The sequence below is a fragment of the Lampris incognitus genome, chromosome 2 (genome assembly GCF_029633865.1).
Source record: "Lampris incognitus isolate fLamInc1 chromosome 2, fLamInc1.hap2, whole genome shotgun sequence".
NCBI classification, from domain to species: domain Eukaryota; kingdom Metazoa; phylum Chordata; class Actinopteri; order Lampriformes; family Lampridae; genus Lampris; species Lampris incognitus.
In genome coordinates this window covers 24,708,628-24,718,557 of record NC_079212.1, presented here as the reverse complement: position 1 = coordinate 24,718,557, position 9,930 = coordinate 24,708,628, and positions in this window count along the sequence as shown.

Genomic DNA, 9,930 nt, shown 5'->3' with positions numbered 1-9,930 from the left:
TTTAAAATCACTCAGCACGGACATTCCTGGATTTGACAAAAACTGTAGGCTGGAATTGCCGAACTACAAACACATCGCACAAGAGGTGGACACAACTTTACCAGTGCTAGCTTTTTGGAAATCCTCCGAATCTAGGCTACCACATCTTGCTAAAGTAGCGTGGCGCTGTCTGTCAATCCCGACGAACTCTGTGGACGCGGAGAGGGCCGTGTCAAAACATGGACAAGTATTTTCATCGCAGAGACAGAGCATGAAGCCAAGCACCGTCGCAGGATGCTCAATGCTTACATTCAACCACTAGTACGGTTATGCTGTGTACAGTAGGCTGGGCTATTAAGGCCCTGTGTGAATAAAAAGTGTAATTTAATCATTGCCGTGAAATGTCGCATTTTTCTTATGGAATCCGTGAAATCTGTGATTTTCGAGAAACTAGGTCCGTGAAATTGAGCGAAATGTACCGTGAATTTGGTAGGGCCCTAGCTATAACATCTTGTGCACTGACACTTTTCAGGGTCTGCAGCTCCCTTTTGAGAGACTGATTTTCTTTGGCAAGTTCCCTCATGGACAAGTTATCGGGATAGAGGAGGAATTTTCCTTTCTCATCAGGGAATATCTGCAAGGCTCCAGCATCTCACTCTCCAGGTTTCGCCTTATGTGCTTCTTGGTTGATTCCTTGACTTGGGCAATGCCTTGGGAGTTCATTGAAGCTACCAGTCTAGAAGAGAGATCAGTCATTGTCATCACTTGAGGATTGCCAAAAAGCTCCATCCTGATGAAGAGGAACAGCTCATTGTATGCCTTATTCACAGCAGCTTCATACTGGGCTGCAGCATCATCATCTTCATTGCTGGCAACCTCTCCTTTGGAAACCTCTTCTTTGGTGTAAAGTCTAGCATGACCTGTGGTAGTGCCCTTCAGCTGCTACAAGGTCTCTACTCACAATGGCAAGGATTCTGCTGTCCCTTTTCTTTGTGGCTGCACTCCTGATCTTTGCATCAGCTCGCAGTTCTCGACACTGCACCAGTACTTCTCTCGTATTCTGTCTCTTGGAATATTTGCTGTTTTTCTGACAAAATATGCACTCTGCATCATAAGTCCTAGATGTACTTGGAGCATGTCGAGCTACTCTCTTAGATTGTTTCTCTTCAGCAGAGACACAACTTTTCTTTTCTTTTGCAAGGAGGCCATCAAGAATTTGCTTCATAGTGAAGATACTGCGACACTTTCTGTGGTAGTAGATTGCTGGAATCTGTCCCTCAGGAATGTCTTTTGCCAGTTTCAAAACTGGTGCATGATTTCGTATCTGAGCTGCCCTGAGCAGAGTTCTCCATGAGTCGACACTTTGTAGTGAAACCAGCTTATCTGTATCATCAGAACAGTGGATAATGCACTCCACCCGTGGGCGCTTTGGTATTGGGTAAAAACTTGCTTGTTCACCAGTGGCCATATTCAGTCAGTTTTCACCTGCCACATACAAACAAATACATGTAACTTAGGTGTATGAACACTACTAAAACAAAGTTTACTTTGCTTCACCAGCGTCATATTACCATTATTTATCTTACATAGCCACAAATAGATACATTACCTAGTTGCTATGCAACAGCTGTATTTTGTCCACATGAGGCCGCTAAAATCAACACAAGATGAAAGTTCCTCGTAGCCACTTTAACTAATCATATTAACATATACATTAAAAGAACATGCTAACATTATGGGAAATTAGCTTACAATCTTCTCCAGAGTGAGACAAGAAGATAGATACCAGTTTCCTCTATATGTGTTTAGTAGAAAGCTATCTGGCTGCACGTTAGCCTAGCTTAGCACAATGAATGGACGTACACAGTACTGGTTATCCTTGGTTGTTGGCCAACTAAGAACTGTCCCAGAGTTTAAGCTAGGCTAATCAGTACCAGGGGTGTTGAAATGCTATATTTGTAAAAATCTGGGCAAATACACAATCGTGAGAGGCACAGAAACAGGTTTCCTGAAAGAAAAATGAAATAGCTGCTCATTTGGAAAGGTTATCATGTATTATTTTACTTCTGTTAGTGTACCAAATAAAATGGCACCAGTGAAGTTGTGTCACCTTGGGTGATATCGATATCTGGTCTGACCCATGGACTAACTGGCTTTGGTCTAGTTAGTTTCTTAGTAATAATGCCCTTCTAATTTAAGGTTCACAATCACCTCACACAATGAAATAGTATGGGTATATTATACATTTCCTGAATCTTTACAGTCCTGTGAGTATTCCAGTTTTTGTGTTTTGTGTCCCTGATATTCCTTGATGCCACAGGGCTAAAAGAAAGTATATAGTTTAGGCGAACATTGCAGAAAGATGTGTGTTATTGACGGGTTGAAGAGCTCAAGTGACCTCTATGTTTGTGAGAAATATCCACAACAGGGCTTGAATGAAAGCTAAGAAGGTCCCCTTTAAAATGATACCAAAGACAATATTATAGAACATTGAAAAATGTCCTGACCATGAGGCTAAACCAGGATATGCACCAGCGTCTAAAATGCAATTTACTTTAGGGGGTGGTTAACTTCATGAGCTGATAAGTGTGATACAGCTGCCACTCAGGAATGGTTATCATACCAAAATATCATCTACAGACATGGATCCTTTCAAAAATTATAAGTAAGTTTTGCCACCTTGAGTGTACCGAAATAGGAAATTTTGGGCTCTGGCCCATGGACTACCTAGGGGGTGGATGAGAGGTAGCTCCCGGTGGCTTAGAAAATTATGGACTGAATATCCCCGCCTCTCTGTTGTTAATGGACTACTCTGCAGGGCGGTGAACTCTCCCCTCACCAGAGATGCTCTGTGTCAGGTTGTCATGCCCTCCTCGGTGGTCCCTGATGTGCTGCAGCATCTGCATGGGGGCTTTACATCGGTACATTTCTCAGTGGAACGTGTGTGGGAACGTGCAAGGAACACTTGCTACTGGCCTTCCGTGTTCAAAGATATTCAACAGTGGTGTGAGCAGTGCATCCCATGTCAAACCCGCAAGGCCCCGGTGCCTAAGCATCATGCACCGATGGGGAGCGTCCGAGCAACTCGGCCATTCCAGAGAGTGGCAACTGACATCCTTGAACTGCCAGTGACTTCTAAGGGAAACAGGTATGTGTTAGTAGTGGAAGACTACTTTACCAAGTATGTGAATCTGTATGCTCTCCCTAACCAAATGGCCCAGTCAGTAGCACAGTGTTTGTTTGAAGACTATGTGCTGGTGCATGGTGTTCCTGAAGTGGTCCACAGTGATCAGGGCCGGCAATTTGAAGCTGAGATTGTTCAAAGACTGTGTCAGCTCCTGGGAATTAAGAAAACACGCACTACACCTTATAATCCCAAATCGGACGGAATGGTTGAACGCTTTAATCGCACCCTCATTGACCAGCTGGCCAAATCATTGCTCGCCTGTGGTGGTGAGTGGGACGATTATCTGAAACAGGTGGCTTTCGCCTATAACACATCTGTTCATGCCTGCACCAACTACACTCCGTATTATCTAACTCACGGACGGGAGGCTCGTGTTCCAGTGGATGTGTTGGTGCCATCTCAGTTGGTGCGTTCGGACTTACCTCTTTCTCATGCTGACTTTGTGGCCTCTCTGGCAGAAAGGCTGGAGACTGCTTTTGCTGGTGCCAGGCAGGGTGGCGCTGATGCTCATGAGAAGCAGAAGTTGTACTATGATGGAACGGTCCGTCACCAGCCGTATGCAGAAGGGGATCTGGTATGGCTGCATAATCCGACAGAGGACCGTATGAAACTTGGGCCCCTTGCTCCCCGCTGGAAGGGGGGAGCAAGGGGCCCTGATTTTCTGTGTTGGGCTCTGAGGGTAAACCTGGACTCACCTATCATATTGGCAGCCCTTTGGACTTTGATGGACAGGGGCAGGTCGTTCATTATGATAGACTGAAACCATACACACTACCGGTGGCTGCTGGGTTTTCAGATAGCCTGCCGGCTTCTCCTCTTCATGCTCCCTCGCTGCTGGACGAGGGGTCGCCAGAGAGGGACTTTGTGGCTGAGGAGCCACTGGCCTCTGGTGACACAGGGACTGTTCGGATTACAGGCACCAGTGAGCCACTACAGACTGTTGCTCGTTCTGGGAGGATTGTGAGAAAACCACTTCGTTTCAAGGACTTTGTCACGTTTGGTTAGCTGTTTGAAAAACAAAAAACAAAAAACATCACAGACAAGTCAATATGACTGTTGGAATTTCTGTTGAATGTTTGTCGGGGTTACTTGACATGTTTTTTTACTGTGATGGTAAATTTTTTTCTTCTCATATGTATAGTATGTCTGGATGCTATGGTGTATCACAACTTTCCGGTGTACGTGGGGCATAGTGTGGCATACTTTATTGAGACTGTGCAGTGACGTGAGGGATAACATGCATAATGTTGTTAAGATTTTGTTTTATGGTGTTGGGTTCCTTCTGGGGTTCTCAGATTTATATGCACTTTTTTTGGTTTCAGTGTGTGTTTTCTGCTTTATATATGTATATTAGGAGGATAGGTTGATAATGTTTTGGACAAGCCTGTGTTTTTTTGCACTTATAGTGTTACTGTTTTGAAAAGAGGACGTTTCTTTTTGTGGGAGGGGAGGTATGTAACCTATTTTTCTGGACTTAGCCTGTTAGTGATTTTAAGTTCCTGTTATAAGCTGTTGCCAAAGTATATGCATTGAGCTCTTATTTTGAAGGCTGAAGAGAGAGCGGAAGTGCTGTACGCGGTGTTGTTGCTGTGGAGTTCTGTTGGGGGAAGAATCCAAATAAATTGGTCCTCGTGTGAAAGTGGAACCTCCGTATTTGTTATTTTATAGTTTGATACAGTATAGGCGACATCTGCAAACCCTCGGTTACAGTGATGTCGCCTTGTGGTGCAATACACCTCGTATCGAATCCCGCACCGGGCAAGAAAATAACCGGTTACAGATGTGTAGCGATAAAAAAAAATCATCTGCATTTTTATCGCATACCGAAAGGGAACACTCCAATCGAAAAACGAAGAGGACAGGCGTGGATTCATGCGATCCGTCGGGAGGACTGAAAGACGTGTCCAGAAGAGCAAATATCAAACGCGAAGATTTGCAGAGAACATTTCATATCTGGTATCAGTTTCTTCCCCAAATAAATATTGTGATTGAAAATGCGCAAGTAACAGCTGTAAATGTGATACTGTCCAGGTAGAGCAACTGTCAAACCAAAATTTGAGTTGTTAATGCCTAGCCTTCCTCAAGTCTGACAACGATTCCATCGACTTTCTCGTGTCACGATGTTAGAGGTCATAATTTGACTCCAGTCTCGATCTCATCACCGTACAAACAATTCAACTTTTGTTGAATACAAACAATTCAACCGTACAAACTATGAGGGCTTACCTCTGATTTGATGAAGCAACATTTGTTTTCCTTCAATAACTGATGGTAAAAGCAGTCTTGGACATGTCCACCAACAAAGTAATCGTATGCTTCTTAAGACTTGAATGCCTTCATTGATTCGTTTGTAAATAGGGTGTGTCTATTATACCCCTTTCACACTGGCCAAAAACCCGCTAACATCCGCCTTCGGTGGTCAGTGCAAAAGGGTACAATCGGCATTCACTCCCAGGTCAAAAGACTCTGCAGTAGACATGGGTACTTACCGGCTCTACCGCCGATCGGCATTGACGTAAACGCGACACCCGGGTGAACGCGCCAATTTGTGCAATGAGTAGCGCCATTGTCCGCGCGTCATAAAATCGCGCCGGCAAGTGAGGAAAAACATTTATTGTTTGTGAGTACGTCTTTGTTCAAGTAGCGCTCGAACATCGTTGTCTACGTTGATTTTTTATGGTTTGAAAGAGAGACTGAAGCACAAGATATAAAAAGGAACGTTAACCACCGTCGCGCTGGCTTCCATGCTGCTTTCCAGTTTACGTCCGTTTTCCGGCGCGTTCGTGACATCACGAACGTCATGACGTCAAAGATGACGCTAAAAAAAAGAAAGAAAGGCAAACTCGTCTGGGGGCATTCAGACCCGGGTCTGCTGGTCTGCTGAATGGATGGATGGATGGATGGATCATGTCTCATCTAAATCTCACAATTTTCCCCTCCACATACACGTGTGGGTCATCGTTTTCTTCAGTGAACAAGATCAAGAACCAGGAAAGAAACAGACTCTCCAATGCACATCTTGGCCAGCGCCTCAGGCTTGCCACAACAGAATACAGGCCTGATATAAGAAAGATTGTTACAGGATTGCCTCATCCTGTCGCTCTCACTTCATTCACTGATTGGTGAATGAACATCCATTTATTTGTCCATTTGTCCATAATCAAATGGTTGGTTTTGGACATTTTGTTTCAATACAAACAATTTTGTGTATGTGTGTTTGACCCTCAACACAGGCTTTAAGAATCCCAGGCCTAAATTATTACTACTACTAATAATAATAATAATTGTAATAGCAGCAACAACCTCGGCACATAAAACAACTTTTGCTGGCACAATGGGGAACCCCCCCCCCCCAGACATTTTGGCGCTTGGTTTGACATGCATGAGAATTCTGGAGTGAGTTGGACGACATGGTGGAGAGGGTACCCAAGGAGGAGAGAGTGGTGATTGGAGCCGACTTAAATGGACATGTTGGTGAAGGGAACAGAGGTGATGAGGAGGTGATGGGAAGGTATGGAGTAAAGAAGAGAAATGTGGACAGATGGTGGTCAATTTTGCGAAAAGGATGGAAATGGCTGTGGTGAATACATATTTCAAGAAGAGGGAGGAACGCAGGGTGACGTACAAGAGTGGAGGAAAGTGCACACAGGTGGACTATATCTTATGTAGAAGGCGCCATCTAAAAGGGATTGGAGACTGCAAGGTGGTGACAGGGGAGAACGTAGCTAGGCAGCATCGGATGGTGGTCTGTAGGATGACTTTGGAGACCAAGAAGAGGAAGCGAGTGAAGACACAGCCGAAGATCAAATGGTGGAAGTTGAAGAAGGAAGACTGTTGTGTGGAGTTCAGGCAGGAGTTAAGACAGGCACTGGGTGGTAGTGAAGAGTTGCCAGATGGCTGGACAACCACTGCAGAAATAGTGAGGGAGACAGCTAGGAAGGTACTTGGTGTGTCATCAGGACGGAGGAAGGAAGACAAGGAGACTTGGTGGTGGAATGAGGAAGTACAGCAAATTATACAGAGGAAAAGGTTGGCAAAGAAGAAGTGGGATAGTAAGAGAGATGAAGAAAGTAGACAGGAGTACAAGGAGATGCAGTGTAAAGCAAAGAGAGAGGTGGCAAAGTCAAAGGAAAAGGCATATGGTGAGTTGTATGACAGATTAGACACTAAGGAAGGAGAAAAGGACTTGTACCGATTGGCTAGACAGAGGGACCAAGCTGCAAAGGACGTGCAGCAGGTTAGGGCGATCAAGGATAGAGATGGAAATGTGCTGACAAGCGAGGAGAGTGTGCTAAGAAGGTGGAAGGAATACTTTGAGGGGCTGATGAATGAAGAAAATGAGAGAGAGAGAAGGTTGGATGATGTAGGGATAGTGAATCAGGAAGTTCAGCGGATTAGCAAGGAGGAAGTGAGGGCAGCTATGAAGAGGATTAAGAGTGGAAAGGCAGTTGGTCCTGATAACATACCTGTGGAGGCATGGAGATGTTTAGGAGAGATGGCAGTGGAGTTTTTAACTAGATTGTTTAACATAATCCTGGAAAGTGAGAGGATGCCTGAGGAGTGGAGAAGAAGCATACTGGTACCGATTTTCAAGAACAAGGGCGATGTGCAGAACTGTAACAACTACAGAGGTATAAAGTTGATCAGCCACAGCATGAAGATTTGGGAAAGAGTAATAGAAGCTAGGTTAAGAGGAGAGGTGACGATCAGCGAGCAGCAGTATGGTTTCATGCCACGAAAGAGCACCACAGATGCGATGTTTGCTTTGAGAATGCTGATTGAGAAGTATAGAGAAGGCCAGAAAGAGTTGCATTGTGTCTTTGTAGATTTAGAGAAAGCTTATGACAGAGTGCCGAGAGAGGAGGTGTGGTATTGTATGAGGAAGTCAGGAGTTGCAGAGAAGTATGTAGGAGTGGTGCAGGATACGTATGAGGGAAGTGTGACAATGGTGAGGTGTGCGGTTGGAATGACAGATGGGTTCAAGGTGGAGGTGGGATTACATCAAGGATCGGCTCTTAGCCCTTTCTTGTTTGCAATGGTGATGGACAGGTTGACGGACAAGATCAGGCAGGAGTCTCCATGGACGATGATGTTCGCGGATGACATTGTGATCTGTAGCGAGAGTAGGGTGCAGGTTGAGGAGAGCCTGGAGAGGTGGAGGTATGCACTGGAGAGAAGAGGAATGAAAGTCAGTAGGAGCAAGACGGAATACCTATGCGTGAATGAGAGAGAGGACAGTGGAATGGTCAGGATGCAAGGAGTGGAGGTGACAAAGGCATTTGAGTTTAAATACTTGGGGTCAACTGTCCAAAGTAACGGGGAGTGCAGTAGAGAGGTGAAAAAGAGAGTGCAGGCAGGGTGGAGTGGGTGGAGAAGAGTGTCAGGAGTGATTTGCGACAGAAGGGTACCAGCAAGAGTTAAAGGGAAAATTACAAGATTGTTGTGAGACCAGCTATGTTATATGGTTTGGAGACAGTGACACTGACGAAAAGACATGAGGCGGAGCTGGAGGTGGCAGAGTTGAAGATGCTAAGATTTTCACTGGGAGTAACGAAGAAGGACAGGATTAGGAACGATTATATTAGAGGGACCGCTCAGGTTGGATGGTTTGGAGACAAAGCAAGAGAGGCAAGATTGAGATGGCTTGGACATGTGTGGAGGAGAGATGCTGAGTATATTGGGAGAAGGATGCTGAATATGGAGCTGCCAGGGAAGAGGAGAAGAGGAAGGCCAAAGAGGAGGTTTATGGATGTGGTGAGGGAAGACATGCAGGTGGTTGGTGTGACAGAGGAAGACGCAGAAGACAGGAAGAAATGGAAACGGATGATCCGCTGTGGCGACCCCTAACGGGAGCAGCCAAAAGTAGTAGTAGTAGTAGTAGTTTGACATGCATGACATGATTTGGCCCTTGGGTAAATCTAACTGAGGAACCCTGGTGCATATGTTCATTTGTGTGTGACACGGCATGCATTCCTCTGCAACAAATAAGTCGCAGGCATCAGTCTAAGGATTGGTATGTGATGTCACTGTCATGCGGAAGCGCTTCTGTTAGCTACACATACAGGTCCGTGTATGGTAGTGGCGTCACTTCCTGATCCATGCCCATTTTATTTCAGACCACAGCAGAAAGCTCTGTTGCGCTTGAGCTTCAGAAATAATTGGGAAAATGTAGCTTGTGTGGACTCTACCGCAGTACTTGATCAATAAAGGGAAAGAGCTTCGCTACTGAAAAGCTATTTGATTCAGAAAACAGCGATGCTACCGAGAAATGTAGTAACGACGCTACTGCCCAGCAGCGGCGTATATTTTTGAAAATGGTTCAAATAATTAAGTTTAGCATGCCAGAGATTTGCCTTTACACATTCTTTTGACTGATAAATGTTGTGTGTGCCAAGGATATGTGATTCTGGATCATGTACTTATTAAATGAATGACTGCAGCAGCAATAGCTCTGCAAAATATGTATGTTTGCTTCTCTGACTGTTTTGGCTGTTGAGTTTCACTTCGTCTAATGTGACACCCCAAGGCAATGTTTTTCCATTTTGTTGATCTCATGCTCAGGTTAGTAACATTTCATTGTATGTAGCTTTGATCAAGCAACCCCTACTCCACTGTTATCTAATCACCCCCTTAGGGAACCACACTTTAGCTCCAAGCAATAGTACATTGAGTCAATTTGATCAATCAAGTCATGACGTTTGTCTGAAAACATCCCCAGGAAACTCCATCTCACATTATAATGCATATTGACATAAAATATTGGA